General features: G+C 55.1%; 1 long non-coding RNA gene across 1 annotated transcript in view; it reads right to left on the minus strand.

The window, feature by feature from the left end:
- The window catches only part of LOC139440536 (uncharacterized), a 75887-nt gene that overhangs the window by 23730 nt on the left and 34753 nt on the right, over window positions 1-17404 (minus strand). The window contains exon 3 of the long non-coding RNA XR_011650787.1: window positions 11126-11468. This is a non-coding gene — a long non-coding RNA (uncharacterized lncRNA). The remainder of the gene's footprint in view (window positions 1-11125; window positions 11469-17404) is intronic.

The following is a 17404-nucleotide window of genomic DNA, read 5'->3' on the forward strand; positions in this document are numbered from 1 at the left end:
TCCCTCTGTTTCTCCTTCCCTCCCTCTCTATCTAAAAATAAATAAGTAACATCTTTAAAAAAAAAAATGAAGTGAACATTTTAAATTCCAAGCTATTCCAAAGCTCCCCCTGTTCTGCCGCTTCTTGTCCTCGCTGTGGCCGGGAACCTGTTCCTGTCCAGGGGATGACCTTTACCCCTCGGCCCCTGTGCTTCCTCCCCTTGCCTGTGGGCCCGACCCCTGAGTCAGTGACAGCCGCGCGAATCTTCGAGCGTGAAATGACTTTGCAAAGCGGCGTTTCTCTCCGCCCCAGAGAAATCCGCTCTCAAAAAACGAGCGGCCCCACCGGGCCAAGCGTTTGAAAACGCTGAGGGTATTTGCTGAATGGCACACGGAAACGTTCAATTAAAATTGGCCAAGTAACTGTGACGGAGAGGAAAACAGACACGGCGGATCGGATCGCCAGATTAGACGCGGCCACAGCCTCCCGGCCCGCCATGCCCTCGAGGTGCCCTTGACACACTTCGAGATTCAGGCAGAGACTTCCCGACGCTCAGCCTGACGACTCTCGCAAATGGCAAGAGGAGGCTCTTCCTGGTCTCCAAGGGCCGAAACCTGTCTCATATTATTTATCACGTTTTCTAAGTGTCTCCTCCCTACTTTATATACTTAGATACCCAGACTCTCTAATACAGTAGCCAGTGGCCCCCTATGGCTATTACATTTGCATTTAAATGCATTAAAGTAAAATCGAACATTAAGTTTCTCACCCAACCGGGGCCAGGCGTCAGGGGGTCAAAAGCCTCGTGTGGCCGGCGGCTACCGCGGTGGATCGCACAGGTAGGGACCTTCTCCGCCACGGCAGGAAGTTCTACTGAACAGCGACCGCACGCGGCCCGATACTGGTCTCCCCTTCATGCTACCACATCCGGCCGCACGTCCCTGGCCCCTGCCCTCCTGGGTGTGAGCCCCCGCTCCTGCCAGACTGGCAGACACCTGGCTGCCTGCCTCCCTGCAGCGCTCCACTCTGGTGCAAGCGCTTCCCCGGTTCACTGGGAGCAGATGCAGCCTCCCCCGGCGGAGACCCCGGAGTCATTCAGTGTTGTCGCTCAGAACACCTGCTTGTCCTCCCCTGCACCCTGACTCCGAGGGGACGTGCCTGACGGGCCCAACGACCTTAGAACATCTTTGACGTGTGGGGCCTTACGCCCTAGCGTCTCTCCGCGTCTCAGATGGGTTAGGCATTCAATCTGCGCAGCAGCGGGAATCAGATCCGATTTCCGCAGCGGCATCACTCTGCAAAACCTCGTCTGGCCTGCAGAAAGCCCGCGTGCGTACTGGAAACTGAGGGCTGCGCTTTGTTCCTCGGGAGCGTTACCTCTTAGGACGTCCCCAGGACACTACTGGCTGGGACCTACCGCGGTAATGTCATCACTGGAGAGCAGCCCATGCTGTCGTGGAGGGGAGGGCAGGCAGGGTGGTCCACGTTGTCCCGCCTCCCAGCCGGGCCTTGCTTGCTGGCATCCACGGTGTTCGGGACTGAGGCAGACAACAGCCCTTCGGCATGTCTCGCCACCTCTCACCTCCTCTTTCTGGTCCTCTCTGTGGACACACGCTTTTCTGTTGGCCTTTGTTGGGTGTGTCTCTTCTCTCTCTTCTCCCTCTCTCCCTCTCAGGGTGCACCATCATCCTGGCTTTGTCATTCTTACTCTTCCCTACAGACCCGTCATTCTCCTGGCCGTTTGCTGCTCACGCTGCCTGGGGAGTTGATGGCCTGCCTTCCCGTGCTCCACTCGCCCTCCCGCATCTGCAGGGCCCGTCCTCTGCACACCTGCCCAGCCGCCTGCCCGCGAACGCCAGGCGGCCGCACAGTGCGGCACCTTGCAGCCCCGCTGCCCGGGTTACAGTGTAGCTCTGGTCCGGGTGAGATTTTAGCCATCACTAGGGGGAGACCGAAGGTGCAGCCCGCCATGCCTTCTGGAGCCACCAGAGCATTTCCGGATAAAGTTCGGGGAAATGTGACCAGGGCAGGAGAGAAACCCAGGGGTCCAGGGCACAGGCGAACACGAACGCTTCTTCTCTGTGACACTTGAAAGCCCTGGGGCTATGGCAGTGACCCTGCTCTGGCTTGCTGGGGTGCCTGGGGGTCGAGCATCAGCACGTAACTACTTGGTGACGATGTAGGACGACATGGATACTTCTCAAGCGCCCAATTTTGTGCATTTGTATACAAGTGATTAATCACACGCTGATCCCCATTGCCCGCATATAGTCCATACAGCACCCCACTGACTTAGGGGTGACCCGAACAGCTCTGCACCTCGGACCGTCAACATGGAGTGTGATGCCGGTCCCAGGAAGTCACTCTGCGATGACCACACATGACCAGCGTCCTTCCTGCGGTTTTACTGCCACTCCCTGCAGCCCCCTTGGGAAGGAACCCGGGAGTCGATCTGTCACTAGAATTTATCTCCGGCCACCCTCGGCCTCTGCGCTGCGGGAGCACACACAAGCCGCAGGCCAGACGCGAGCACAGCGTGCTGTCTGAAATGGCGCAATGGGCCCCTGGGAGGGGGGGGCAGGGAGGGTCTCAGAAAAGAGAGCAGCCAGCGGCCGGGGTCTTTCCTTTTGATTCCTGTGTACCCACGGAGCACGGGGGACGCCGGCCGACAGAGCTGTCTGATTAGGGGATTTCTCAGCTGGAGGCCCTGTCCCCCTACTTTCTAATGACCCCGTGGAAGGACGCACTTTCGCTCCTCAGTGGGCGGTCGTATTGTGTGTGGGTGGTCGGCGTTCCAAAGGAGAAAATAATTGACATATTTTCCTTCGAGACCCTGGGCAGGGACAATAGCTTCCATTACATTCACACAAGCTCTTTCTTTACAATAACAAAGTTTGAAAACCAATTTTCATCTCACACATTGCTTATGAAGGCTAGATAATGTTTATTTTGGGGGGGCGGGGGTTAGACACAGCCAAAAACGTTGATAAATAGAGATATAATGATTCCTCTCTAAGCGAGCCTTGAGCTACACACAGACACGGCCCCTGCAGGTGATGACACAGGTGATCAAGCAGCCGTCACACAGGTAATAGGTGCCTCGCCTCCCAGGTGACCTGTATCTGTACCCAGACCTGAACCTTCTACATTCACGCGTTTTCCTGCATTAGACGGACAATCATTTCAGCTCACAACCCAACGGCCTGCCCTTGCTCAATGATGCAGGGACCTTTCATGTCCTGGAGGCGCCCACAGTGCCAGGCGCACAGGAAGCTTCCTGTTTCCTTTGCCCACGTCCGCCGCAGCGTGTGCGGGAGCCCAGCCGTGGCAGCCCTGCCTCTTCCACGGAGAGGCGGGTAATGGGCCCAGGTCAGGGTCACTTGCGGAGAACTCGTCGTCTTTATTTATCCAAGCTTCTCCTCTTCGGTGGCCCTCCTGGGGGACGCGGTTTGACATTTCAACCTCGTTCAAAGTACCATCCCCCGACCGAGTCAGAGTTAGCGTGCAAACACGGAACTCGTTCTGATGTCGTTTTCTTCTGGGTGCTGTTTACCTAGGTCCTCATTCACGGGTAGATGGTCACTCCCCCGCCACGGAAACCTGCTGTGAAGCTGAGAAGCACAGAAGGGCCAGGTGCGGGCCCGCCAGGGCATCGCAACACGGCTTAGCTTTGCAGCGAGCACACATGCCTTTCCACGCCTCTGCTTCCCCGGGCGCCTCCCCCACACTCTGGACGGGGACGGCTTCCCTGGCCATCCACGTTTCGATCTTCCTTCTCCATCACGACTGCCGCTCCGAAACAGCACCTCGTCTTCACACCGATGGACTGACCACTCCCGCTAAAGACAGCGCTCTATCTCCTGCGGTGCGAACAGCCACCGGCACGCTCCAACCTTGCAATCCATTGTCCCTCGTCACCTTCTCTCGTCTGTGGACCCACCCAGGGCACGGCAAATGCCGACCTTCCTGAGACCTGAGACCGTCCTCGCCAATAAGCTGCTTCCCCTGGGGTCTGCATTTTATCCTAAGCGACGAGCCCCACATCCGCATCCCAATGTCCCTGCTCTGGCTGCTTCCCCTCACCTAGAGGGGAAGTACTGGGAACACCACACCCAGCCTAGGGGGGGGGTGACCGCAAGGTGCTGTTGGTCCCCAAATCAATTAGGGACTTGAAAGTACCCCGAAAAGCCTCATCCGGTTCCCCTCCATACGCACTGTCTGTAGGTCCTCTCTGAGAGCTTCGCTGCTGCCCGGCCCCCCGCTGCTGCTCTCCTTATTTTCCATGGGGGGGGGACTCCCCCACCCCTCTGCAGGGGTACTTGCCACCTGACCAGTTAGAGTGAAGGCCTCCTGTCCCCCGTCTTCTCAGGAACAGTGGCCACCGGTCCCTGAGTGCGCTTCTCTCCGTCTCAGAATATCACCCTCTTCACGACACCAGCTGATTTAGAGCCTCCCTTTGTTAGCAGACTACTCCTGAGGACATTCACATATCTGTACCCTTCCCACTAAGAAAGGCAGAGGGAGGAAGGGACAGAGGAGGGAGGGGACAGAGAGGGAGAGACAGGCGAGTGAGGGAGGGGGGAGGAAAGTAACAACGAAAAAAAGAAGGAAGAAGAAACACAAAAGAAATGAAAAGGAAAAAATACAAAAAAAAAAAAGAGAAAAGAAAATTCCCCTTTAGGCCGATTCCCCTTTCCAGCTACCGCTTTATGAGTCCCTGATACGTTTTCCCCGTTTGCTTTCTCCGTGTCTGCCTGCCCAGCACACTCCTCACGCTGCCCCAACTTCACCTCCAACTCCCCACCGCAAAGAGGGGCTCCTGGGACATACCACAAGCCCCGTGCGGCAAACTCAGTGGACAGCTTTCAGTCTCTTCCCCGCCGATTTCTCAACAGCAGTCTGAACAGCCTGTTTCCTGGCACCGGGAACCCTTTTGTGCTTCCTCCAAGTTCAAAAGTCCCCTCTCATTTTGCTTTGCTGGGTTGGCTGTCTCCCTGTCTCCTGGTTGCTCAGCATTCTTTTGGGCTCGAATTACAGACACCCAGCTGCCAGGAGACCGTTGGGCGGGAATGCAACGCAACGGAAGGGAAGGGAAGGGCGGTGCACAGCTGTACCTTCCTCGGAAATTCTGAACTGAGAGTGGCCACTGGCCTCCCCGGCGGTGGAAGAGGAAAGACGTGAGCACGTGTGGCAACAGGTGATTTATCACATGTGCACAGTTAGAACGCATAAAAACGGCCGTGTAAAGAGCCAGTCACAGACTGAGTGCTGGGCTCTCAAGTATAACCTGTATTAGTTTTTAGTTTACTGATTTTTGAGAGGCAGGGAGGGAGCCAGAGACAGAGAGACCACACTGGCTTGTTGTCCCACTTACTGACACGCCCATTGGTTGATTCTCGTACGTCCTGACCGGGGATCAAACCCGCCACCTCGGCGTATCAGCACGATGCTCTAACCCACTATGCTACCCGGCCAGCGCTTCACATGGATATTTGACACTGGTTTTAAACAGTAACAACAAAATTAAAAAAAAAATAAAATCAAATAGCCCCCGATGAGCCCACTGTCTTCCTCTTCAACACTCGCCCAGAGCCTTGTAACGACGTTAAGCCCACCCGGCCCTGCATGGATGCGCCTTTGCAATCACCAGTCTCCCAAGGAGAAGAGAGCAGGACTTTTCCCACGGTGCCTGCGGCCCACTTGGCTGTGTGTCATCTCAGGCACAGTCTGTCCTCACAGGTCTTTTCCACAAGTTCAGCTGCGCTTCCGTCAGAGAACAAGCACAGCTGTTTTGAACGGTCCCGAGTCGCTTCCGTCAGCCTCGGCAGAGCGAGCAGAGCGCACGGGAAGAATGATGGCTATCCGCTGGAAACCGACGGCCCAGTTCTAGAATGTGCCTGCCCTCCCCTGGCGGTACCCGGGGCCGGGGAGAGCAGGCGAGCGGACACCGAACACCGCCATTCCCTCCACCGTTCAGCACCCATGGCAGTAAGGAAGCTCTTGGTACAGCAACGAGCTCTTCGAAACCCTAACCCCACCCAGCACACACACAGGTGCCGTGTACGGGTCCTTCAGATTTCCATGGGCTGCACAAACACCTGGGCGTGGCCGACCCCATTGTACTGTTCGTTTGCGGGTACATCCTTGGAGGCTTCCTTCTTATCCGCCAGTGTGTTAGGAAGAAAACGGCTTCCCTACAAGGTGTCTGGCGCGGGATGTGGCCATGTGCAAACAAGAAGCAGGGCGCGCTTCAGGAAGACCGCCCATCTGCAGCGCCCAGCGGACACGGCGCGGACACGCCTGCTCCTACCGTGCCGAAGCCTTCACACACGGTGTCACGGTTCACGGTGGCCGGGCACCAGGGCCGCCAGAGGCCAGACACTCTCGCCGGCTGTGATTCTCTTTGTTCACCGAACGAAACGCGTGCAGTGGAAGTGGGCAATGCCCTCGCGAATGTTTTGTGCCTTTGTACAAAAGGTTTGTACTTTTACAAGCATGCCCGGCGACTATCTCGCATGCTGGCCAATCACAGACGCCCGTGGTGTGGGCCGCAACGCGTGGTTCCTGCCCCAACATCACCGCCCCAGCACACGGCCTAGACCCAAATACCGATTTGCCAGGAGCCTCTGCATACCCACGCACAATTACAGCTCACTCTGTGCCGGCCCACTTTTCCTCTCTCCCTCTTTAAAAACGCTCAGCAAAACGTGAAATCGACACGTCACTTGGTGGACCAAGGACCCAGGTGGGCCTGGTGTACAGATTAAGTACAAGGTGACGTGATAAAAACGGGGCATGGTGATGGGTAAATTTGTTCATACGTGCCTTGCGTCCCTTTCCTTGGCCAGGTTCACTTCCTAGTCACTTTCTTTCCTGATGCCGTTACTGCCATACTCCTGGCCAGGAGGAGAGTGGTTCCAGAGATCCCAACCGTTTCGTGTAATTCTTCTGAAACTATGAGCGAGCTCCTTGCAGTCATGAAACCTTAGCGCCTTCACCTGAAACATGGCATTGCACTTTCGTTTTACTTGCGATATGGTGAAAGCAATTGCTATGGTTTCCCTCTGCTGCGAGGATTACCCAATACGGGGACTCGTAGCCACACATCCAGGGAGCACGGGGTTTCCAGCCTGCTTTTTCTTCCGCAGTCATAGCTGCTGTTGCTACTGGAACGCATTTCCGTCCAGCGCACGGAACGCCCACGTCCTGAATAGGAGCGGGGTAACCCCGGAGGACTCATTTCCCGCACGCGGTTTCTCTCTGTTTCTGCTCCTTCCATCGCAGCACTATCCTCCGGAGGACACGTGGCCGAAACGACAGCACCTCCTGATGTCCTTCCCCGGGGCGGCGACTCGCACACCCTCACTGACTTCACTGCGTAGCCCACCCAGGCATGCAAAAGCGAAGACGTAGGACAACTCCCAGAAAGATGTCCAGGGGTCTCCCCGGTGAAACAACCGCCCTCCGGGACCTTGTCCGCTTTCCTTTCAAACTGTTCTCACGCACTCTTTATGGCCCGCGGCCTTCAAGCAAATGTATTCAAAAGGACAAATTACGTTCTTCTAGGGTAGTTTTCCTATTTTGAGGGCCATTAATTCCCTTCTCTGGTTTCTCCTCTGAGAAGTGACTGATGGAGGCCCCCCGCTGGCACCCTGCTCCGTGTGAGCTTTCTCCCGCCCTGTGATAAGTCTGTTGCACGAGGTCAGAGGTCCGTGGAAAGTCTCCAGGTGTCCCAAGGGACTGAACTCTGTTGGTCCTTGCAGGCCATGCAAAACAGAGTGGACCTACGGGATGCACGTGCAGCCCTGAGTGGGGCGGCTCAAGGGTTGGGCGTCATCGCCGTACACTGAAAGGTGGCAGGTTTCATTCCCGGTCAGGACTCGTGCCTGGGTGGCCGGTTCGGTCCCCGTCAGGAAGCGTGTGCGTGGGAGGCAACTGATGGGTGTTTCCCTTGTCATGTTGCCATTTCCGTCCCGTCCTGCCGTCTCTCTAAAGTCCGTAAGCACGTCCTTGGGTGCGGATAAAGCATGAAGAAAGAAATGAAAGGCAAGTGTAGGCAACCCTCAAAGGTACTGCAAGAAATCAGACCAATCAGATCTCAGGAACGACGGCAGCTGCCAGTCCATCTACGTTCCATACAGAAGAAATGGAAGAATGAGGAGAAAACCATCTCTAACGCCACACTGACTGCCCTCCTCAACTGGGCGTGGCTCGGGGACCTCGAGCACGCCTGGACTCCAGGAGTGGAACTCCTCCCCAAGAAAGGAAATGACACCCCCTCTTTAAATGCCAGTGTGCTGTACACAGGCAAAGTTAAGTAGCACTAGGGAGGCAGTTGGAGTTCTGAGATATCAATTGCCTGTTCACATCCCATACGCCTTCCATACCCATTTGGGAGATGCCAGCATCAGGGTCTTTGAGACAGAGAGAGAGAAAGACCCATGAGATCAGAGGAAATTAAATGGCCAAAGACACATCGGTCAAGAAGTGCTGAAGCCAGAGACCGAGGACTTCGGATAGTTGGCATGGAAGGGGCGACGGCTGCCCGGGGGATCAATGCCAGGACGAGCGGCTGGCCATGAGTGCTTCCCAGTCTGCAGCGCAACCAGGGCACCGGGCTCTGAAATCAACAGCCCTGGCTTGGACACGGGGAGAGTCCCTACCCTGGGCGCCCCCTGGGCGTGCCTGCGTCTACCTGTGCTGGCCTGCGCAGGTGAATCCGAAACGCCTCCCTTTCCCTTCAGGTAACTGCAGCTGGGCCTCCCGCACGGGAAAGCAAAGGTTCCCTCATCTGCATGCAACGGCCTGCCAGGTTCAATGAACCCCGGCTGCAGCGTGGCTCCCTGTTCCGATTCCACGTTTATCCGCTCCCTCCGGTGTCTCCCGGGGCAGAAGTGAACACGTGCTTCTCTTCCTGGATTGCTGCGATGACAAGAGACGCGATGGCGACGTTCTGCACGAAGGTTAGGTTGGCTCAGACGAGGTCAGCAAGGGCACTGGTGGACACCTGCCAGTATAAACTGAGTAATGGTTTTCAGAGATAACTGTGAAGGTTTTTACCTCCTGCAGAAAGACACATGAAGACAACAGGTCAACATCCGTCATCTTCCCGTCTAAATCTCAACTACGGAAAAATGCCCTCGCATGCTGCTTTCGACACAGGAAGAACCGCAGGCTTCTGGTGACTTCTCGGCTCGCCTTACTTACACATCAAATTGCATGCCAGTGTCCGCAGGGGACCCATGGCCAGACCACGCAATTTTGTTACTGCAAGGTCTTCCCGCCTCCGTTGAATCCACCACTGAGCTCGACGCCACGGCCGCAGGGCAGCGATGGGAGTAGCAGCAACACTCACTGGCCTGGGCAGCAGGTGCGACGGCCAAGGACGCTGGTTCAAGGGCAGCAGGCCTCCCTTCCCCGTGTCTCTGGGCAGCTCGTGCCGCCGTGGCTACTGCCGTCGTGCCTGATGAGCTTCGTTGCTGGTGTGCTCATTACTCCCTGAGAGCTGGGCGACGTTGCCCAGAGACACCCAGCAAAATCTTAGAACACAGACCGTTTACGTCCCAATCTGTTGCCTCGCGTGTTCCCCCTGACGCAGCAGCAAAATTACAGTGTGGAATTGAGCAGAATGTTGTGTGAAACATCGGTCTGCACTCTCTTTTCCAACTGGGGTTTCCGAGAGGACAGGGACACAGCTTGAGAAAGGTCCAACTGCACCGTGAGAAGTGCGGCGTCTGCCACAGGTACGGGCAAAAGCACAGCACGGGCCCTGCCTACGTGTGCAAACAGCAGGTGGGCAGGAGCCGCGCTGGGTGGTGAGCCCGTGAACAACACTAACAGCGCCCGGAGCTCTCGAAGCTTTCGGGTTTGCCCTGGGCTTTGCGGGCCCTTCCCTCTGATGTTTGGCTGTCATCAGTGAAGCAGTCAGACTTCAAAGGCACTTCAAAGGCGCTTCGCTTGAGTCAGAAGTCTCCTCGTTCATGCCCATGACTCACGACACCTGGCAGTTTGCGGAAACCTCCCTCAACCCCTTGCCCTCAGGGAAGTTTGGGCCACAGCCCCCTGAGGAAGCCCTGCAGAATGCTTGTGGACTTTCTAAAAAATGGCTTGCGAGCGTGTCTCACTCCGTTTTGTGCTAACAATCCCTCCTTAGTTAAAAAAAAAAATTACTTTCTCACACCACCCACAGTCGTCCCAAACTTAGAAAACGACAAGGAGGCATTACACTAAGTTTCAGCCTCATGTACCTGAGACGAAAGTCAGGGAAACTGTTCCACACTTTTGGAGGCAGTTATGGAAATCTAATGGACTCTGGGATTCAGACTTACTGTTCTAGAAGCAATAGGAGAATGTATTTGGACTGAGTATTAAAATCGTCAGTCACCTTCAAGGGCAAATGTTCCCGCACGGCAAAGTCCCTGCGAGCTGTTCGTGTGTGTGAAGGAGCATGTGATCGGCACCGGGGAACCTGCAGAGGGGGCCGGACTCGTTAAATTTTACATTAAGTGCACTCCCTGTTCAGTCGCTAACCGATGGCCTGGCCTCACCTGGCTGCCAGGTGGAATTGGTTGGAAAGGACTCAAACGGATTAGGAGGAAAGCTCTGTTCTGCTCGGGGGAAGCTGGATCTTGTCTGACTACACTTTTACCTAGTATTAAACCTAATTTATAAAGTCCTGGCGGGTACAGCTGCGTAGATTGACTGCCGGCCTGCAAACCAAAGGGTCGCCAGTTCGATTCCCAGTCAGGGCACATGCCTGGGTTGCAGGCCAGGTCCCCAGCAGGGGGTGAGCGAGAGGCAACCACACATGGATGTTTCTCTCCCTCTCTTTCTCCCCCCCTTCCCTTATCTCTGAAAATAATTAAAAAATATATATTTAAAAAAGTACCACTAAGACGAGGCTTCTGCAGTCAAAGTAAAACACCGACTCCTTTTGAGAAAAAGTAAAGTCACTCTGTTCCGGAGATTTCCTCCCATTTAAGACACAGCCGTGGAAGGACAGGAAGCCTGGAGCAATTCCGTAACCATTTGTTTCAATAGCCTCAAACGTTTTAGCCAGGAAAGAAACGTTTTGCCTTCTTTCTAAGCGGACTCACAGCACGATTAGTCAATTAATCAACGTGAAACTCTTCCGAAAGTACTTACTGTGAAGAGGTGCTGGGTCCCGGCAACGCGGAGAACAATGCATCACGAGCTGGAAGAGACTCCTCGTGCCAGGCCCTCCGGACACGTTTATGAAACCAGGTCAGGTGGGTCGACGATGATTGAGGTGCGAAAGAGCTGGTGTCTCTGTGAGTCCTAACGACCTGAGGGCTTCGGGCAGGAGGGACACCTTCCAGAGGAAGACAGAGCGCTCTTATCAGGAGAAGGGTATTGTGGGTCCATGTGGGGAAGGCCCAGAATGCAGACGGCCGTTTCTTCCCGAACTCATCGCCCGGCCACTTGCGGAGCAGCTACCATGTGCTGGCACTGGGCACAGGGAGAGCTCCTGGTACAGGGAAGAAAAAAAAACAACTCAGCAGACAGAACGTGGGCTAGAAATAAAACCGTTTGAACATTCACCTAGTCGGAGTGCGCTGCCAGACGAACTCGAAGCCACGCCCAGGCGCGACAGGTCGAAGTTCTCCAAAGTAACCGGGGGTGGGGGCGAGGCATGCATCGAACCAGTGCAATACAACTCCCCGTTTTGCCTCTCTTTGCCTCTTGCCATATTTGTGGCTCCACGTACTGATGCCTCATTGGTTGCTTCTTATAATTGCCCTGACTGGGGATTGAACCCACAACCTTGGCATATCGGGACGATGCTCCAACCCATAAAACTGCCCGGCCAGGGCCTCTGGTGACCTGTTCTTAGGCCTGAACTCTCATTCCACTCTGCCCTTATATACTTGCTACTTCCAATATGTAATTTTGCCAGCGTTTTCTTTCTATGTATTCCATGGATGAGTGATAACCTCACATGGTAAGGACTCAGCCTTAAAAAGAAATTACCGGCAAAGAGTGACGTTCGTAGTGAAAAGGCTTTTTTTCCCCACTGTAAAATGGTACGTCCAAGGGACAGGAACTCGCTGCGAAGGCCAGAAGAATCCGTCCCCGGATATTCTCGGGTGAACAGGCCGGGGTAACGCTTGAGTCATCACTGACATTTCTCGGCGTTGTCTGCTTGCATGCTCACTAACACCTCATTATTTTTCTCAAGTAACCAAGAGCTGGGAGCCTGGCCAAAAGTTATCTTAACAGATGCGCTTTTATCATTTCAGTGAATTCCAACACTTTTCACATCCTGGTAATTACATCGCACAGGTGGAATGCCTGCTGAGTGCGGCGGGCGGCTGCTCCGAAAATAGACCCAGAAATAAATGAACGCCTGACTCCACCGGTCCGGGGAAGCGGGTGCGGGGGCGGCGGGGGGGCCTGGCAGGCCCCACCTGCTGCTCGTGTTTCTGGAATCCACTGCTTGCTGTTTCGTGCTTCACTTCAACTCACCTTTTCTCTCCTGCCCCACAGTGGATTCCCTGTTGGGGCATCATTAAACTCTTGGTTTCCGTGGGTGGAGATTAACTCATTGCAAATACTGGGCGGTTTGGAGAAGAAACGGCCGAGCTGTCTCTCAGCAGTTGCTCACGCTTGAATCAAGTCACCGGAATGTCCCCAAAGAACAGCAAGGGCGCGGGGCACAGACTGAGTTTTCCGCGTTTGCCGAGATGACAGGACTTGATAATTGTCTCATCTGTGTTCCAACACCGGGAGACCCGACTCCGACCCACCCGGGGCAGCAGCGTCTGCAGCTATATGGATTTCTGGGCCATGCGAGCAAAGTCTTTGCTTTTCAGAGTGCGTGTCCTTCGGGTCAAAGGGGTCACTGGTCCCGATACGAGGGGATCCTTAAAACATGTGCACCCAGGGCACAGTGTTCCAGCCCCTGAGGAGAGTGCCACTTACATGGGTGGCCTTCTCCCACATGGGGACGGAGCAGTGGCAGCTGTCACTGCTCCCCTGAGGACAGAGCGAGGGGATCAAGGGTGCTCCCATGCCTGAGAGATGGTGGCTCTCTGCATGGGCAGTTAGTTCAAAGACGGCTCCAGCCGTGGCCAGGCTGCCCCGTGGCTGAGCTTGCACGAGCACTTCATTCCTTGTCCTCACTCTCGTCAGGCACAGACCGAAATCCACATTCCCCGACGTGTTGTCCAGTTGTCTTATTTCCTGTTCTCCTCGTTTCCCACCCCTTGCTTGGGTGCTCTCCGTGACACGAAATCTCCACTCTCTCCTCCTTCTTTTCCTTACTGAGCCCCCACCTCAGCGAGAGCCGTTCCGTACAGCAGAACTCAGCCGGTGCACTCTGGCTGGCTCGCCCCGCTCCCTGTGTATAATGATGGCGAACTACTCACACCCTTTGGCGGCACAGCGCTTTCCGCAGCCGCAGCGCCCACTCCGCTCAGAGCCTCCCCGGCCAAAACGAAGGTGTTGGTGCCTCAGGCTCTCATCTGAGAGGGGAGAACGGCTCTGCGGCACACTCAGCTTCTTGCCAGCAAACGGCTCTCTGCAGATGTTGGATGGAGCCCTGGCCCCCTCCCCCTTCTTTCTGGCTGCTGACCAGCGTCCCCTGCAGCCCCTGGGGCTGCTCCCAGGGGCTGTCGCACCTGGCAGGGTCAGAGGAACCCCTTGTACCTGGTCCCTGTATATACTCTTGACCTCTGCTTCTCTCACTGGCTGGAGAAAAAGGAGCCCACATGTGGCTCCAGGTTAGTCACTTGTCTTATGGTCTGCAGAATTCCCTGTGCCACACACGTGACATGACACAGTCCTGGAGGTGACACCAGGGATGGTGTGGGGGGGAGAAGACAGCCTTGCACGGTGCCCCCACTGAACTCCCAAGCTGATGCGCTTTCTTTCTTTTTTTTTAATTTAAGATTTTATTTATTTTTAGAGAGAGGGGAGGGAGAAAGAAAGAGAGGGAGAGAAACATCCATGTGTGGCTGCCTCTTGTGCGCCCCCTACTGGGGACCTGGCCCGTAACCCAGGCGTGTGCCCTGACTGGGAATTGAACCAGCGACCCTTTGGTTTGCAGGCTGTACTCAATCCACTGAGCCACCCCAGCCAGGGCTGATGGGCTTTCTTACGCGTGAGAGGGTGAACTGAAGGGAAACGGGAAACCTGTGCATACCGGCAGAGATGAAGTCACTCCCACAGCGTGTTGCCACCTGAACAGGGTGCGCGCGGGGCGGGCTGTGCCGCAGACTCTGCAGCGACGTTCTGGCCGGAAGGGCTGGACTGACCGGATGCAGTGGGTGGGGGGGCGGGGGAGTAAGAACAAGGCAAATACGTGCATGTTGCATTTCTATGCAAAGTCGTCAGAAAAGAGCCATGGCAAACACGCGAGCTGTGTGCTCGTCACCGAGCTCCGAGGAGCAAGCCCCGCGGTGTCAGGGGACCGCGAGACCCTGTCGGTCTGCACGGACGCCACTGTTTCTCACAGTCGCGTGGACGCGGAGAGAGACGCACAGTGAGGGCAGGCGGAGATGCTCGGAATGACCCTGTGTTCTCACGGAAATGTTTACCGCTAGGGCGGCGATTCAGCAAACGCAAGACCACTCTTCCTTTTGTTCTTTTCGGTAGCAATTACAAAGTCACGGGAAGGAAAAAGAGGCACTGTGTGGAATACTCACTGCAATCCAAAACAAAACAACAAAAAAAGTGATTTCCAGCCCCGTGCCTTCATTAATGGGCAACGTGACCTTGGACAAGCGTCATTTGGGCGCTCCCTGAAACGTGGTTCTTCTGTGTTGAAAACAGACCTGAGACTCACCCACACCCAGGTCATATTGCGCAGAAGCACACATAGCCACCCCCGGCGCTGTGAGGTGGGGCAGACCCATGGACCCGGTCTGAAGCGCCTCCCGAAAGGTCCCAAGACTGTTTCCATCGCCCCATCTCCCTTACTGCATCGTGAACACCGTGCTGGACCCGCTCCGGTCTCGGCAGGGTGCACGCACGCTCGCTCACTCACGACCCAGGAGTTCACCGCTTCTGAGTGCCCACAGTCAGCCCCAAGGCCGGCCCCTCTCACAGACACCCCGCCCCCCACCGCACACACAGCTAACTGACCTACACTAGTGCCTTCGTTCTTGTCACAGGGTCCCACAGTGTCTTCGAATATTTAATGGAAACTCTCCCCTCACCCTGACAAGGTCAGGACAAAGTAAAGACACTTGTCAGCTCCGAGTCCCTGGGAATCGGGAGAGCCTCTCCCGACTGAGCCTTTCACCTGCAAATAGTTATCGGACGTCTATGAGATACCTGTTTTCCCTAAAGGAAGGCAGCAGTACATGGAGGGACAGAAAGGGGAAAGTTCTTTCTGCCTTAGTTCCAAGCGTGTCTGCACAAAATCATGCTCTTTAACAAGTTGCTAACACAGTGCCGGAAAACGGCTGGGAAGGCTGCTATGCTTTTGTTAGCTGGCCCGGGAGGAAAACACGCCTCTTTGAGGAAAGGACTTTGGTTTTCTTTCTTTTGTGATATCTGTTCTACTCCCTTCCAGGCCATCTCCCCTCGACACCTCCTTCAACACTCACCATGTGCTGCCAGGAAGACCCTCCCCTCCCCCCGTCTCCTGTCCTGCGCCTTCCCTGTCACCGGGGATGCACAGACCTGGGTCCTCGGTCCTTCCCCGCCTTTCTTTCCCTCGAAGCAAATCTATCGGCTGTGCTCACCAATTCCACCTCCGTGCTATTTTTTTTGTAGTTCCCGGTTTCCTTCACTATCAGATACGCTGTCCTACTTTCTGCCTTATGATTTCCTGCAAAGACTGGGAAGGGCTCCTCCCGTCCCTCCCCGTCTCTGCCCCACGACGTTGCCAAAGGGAGATGCAACGGAGCTGAGAAAACCCCTATGCTCCCTGTGGCATTACTGACAGCAGCCAAGACATGCAAGCAACCCAGGTAGGGGCCCGTCAGTAGGTGACTGAGAAAGAAAGTGCGGTATGTGGACTGGGATGCGCACGTGTGAACAATGAGGACGTCACTGTACTAGTGAGAGGGGGCGGCAGACGCCCTTGAGTGAGCATGTGTTCTGTGTGGCCATCACATTCAACATGACTCGGCCAGTAGAGCAAGAAATCTGCATCATATTTTGCGTTAAGTGTCAACAGTCCTCTACGGAAACTATTCAGATGACTCAGAAGGCCGCAGCCATGGGCAACTGCTGACTGGCAGCTTCATCACGACAACATGCCCGCTCATGCATCACGTCTCGTGCAGAGATTTTGGGTGAAACATCCAACCCCCCAGGTGACTCAGCCCCCTACAGCCCAGATTTCGTGCCCTGTGACTTCTGGCTTTTCCCCAAACTGAAATCACCTTTGAAAGGGAAGAGATTTCAGACTGTCGATGAGATTCAGGAAAGCACAACGGAGCAGCTGATGGTGATTGGGAGACCTGTGTGAGGTCCCAAGGTGCTCACTTTGAAGGGGACTGAGGCATCATTGTCCTTTGTACAATGTTTCTTGTCCCTTGTATCTTCTTCGATAAATGTCTCTATTTTTCATAGTACATGGAGGGATCCTTTCTGAACAGGAGAGAGAAGGGGATTGAGAAGCACAGACGGGCAGTCATAGAACAGTCACAGGGAGGTAGAGTCCAGCACAGAGAACAGACTCAATGATACTGTAATAACTAGTCTGGTGCCAGCCTGGAACTGAACATATCAGGGCAAACACTCTGTAAACTATATAAATGTTTATCCAGCACGCATACCCCTGAAACTAATATAATACTGTGTGTCAACTGCAGTTAGAAAATAAAGAGATACATGTTTACAGTAACACCGTATAGGAAAGCTAGAAAGTCACGAGGAGAAACTGGAAAACAAACTGCTTTCTGGACTAATCGGATACACAGTAAAGAAAAGTGTGTAATTGTATCTCTGTACACTGTGTGGGTGCGATAGCGCACAGTGAAAAGCTTGGAAAAGGAGTCCCATGGGGCGAGCCGAGACGGCCAGGCTGCCGTGCCGCTTGTTCGTCAAGAGACAGACAATGTGCGTCTTCGCTCTGTGGGCCCCGGATGTGTGCAGAGCACCTGTGGCGTGCCGCTGTGTCACGCGTGGTGGCGTGGACGCTCGCCCGTGCTGCCCGGCTGCCCCCACCAGCGCTCTGTCTGTGGCCCAGGTGGCAGCGGGCCGGCCTCGGCCCAGAGGCAGCTGCGTGCCAACCGCGGATGCAGCAGCAGGGACACACACGGATGACAGTCGCTCCTCATTCCCTTAGGACGCCCGTGCGAGAACCGGAGGGCAATACGGCATCGCAGGGGATTAATATTTCATACCCCGCGGTACGTTCTGGGACACAGCCTGTTCAAGCAGAAACAGAGCAGACCAAGCTGACTTTTATTTTCCCTTCCCTCCCGTGGAAGCAGTGAGGCACTCTGA

This window comes from Desmodus rotundus, chromosome X (genome assembly GCF_022682495.2).
Source record: "Desmodus rotundus isolate HL8 chromosome X, HLdesRot8A.1, whole genome shotgun sequence".
NCBI lineage: Eukaryota > Metazoa > Chordata > Mammalia > Chiroptera > Phyllostomidae > Desmodus > Desmodus rotundus.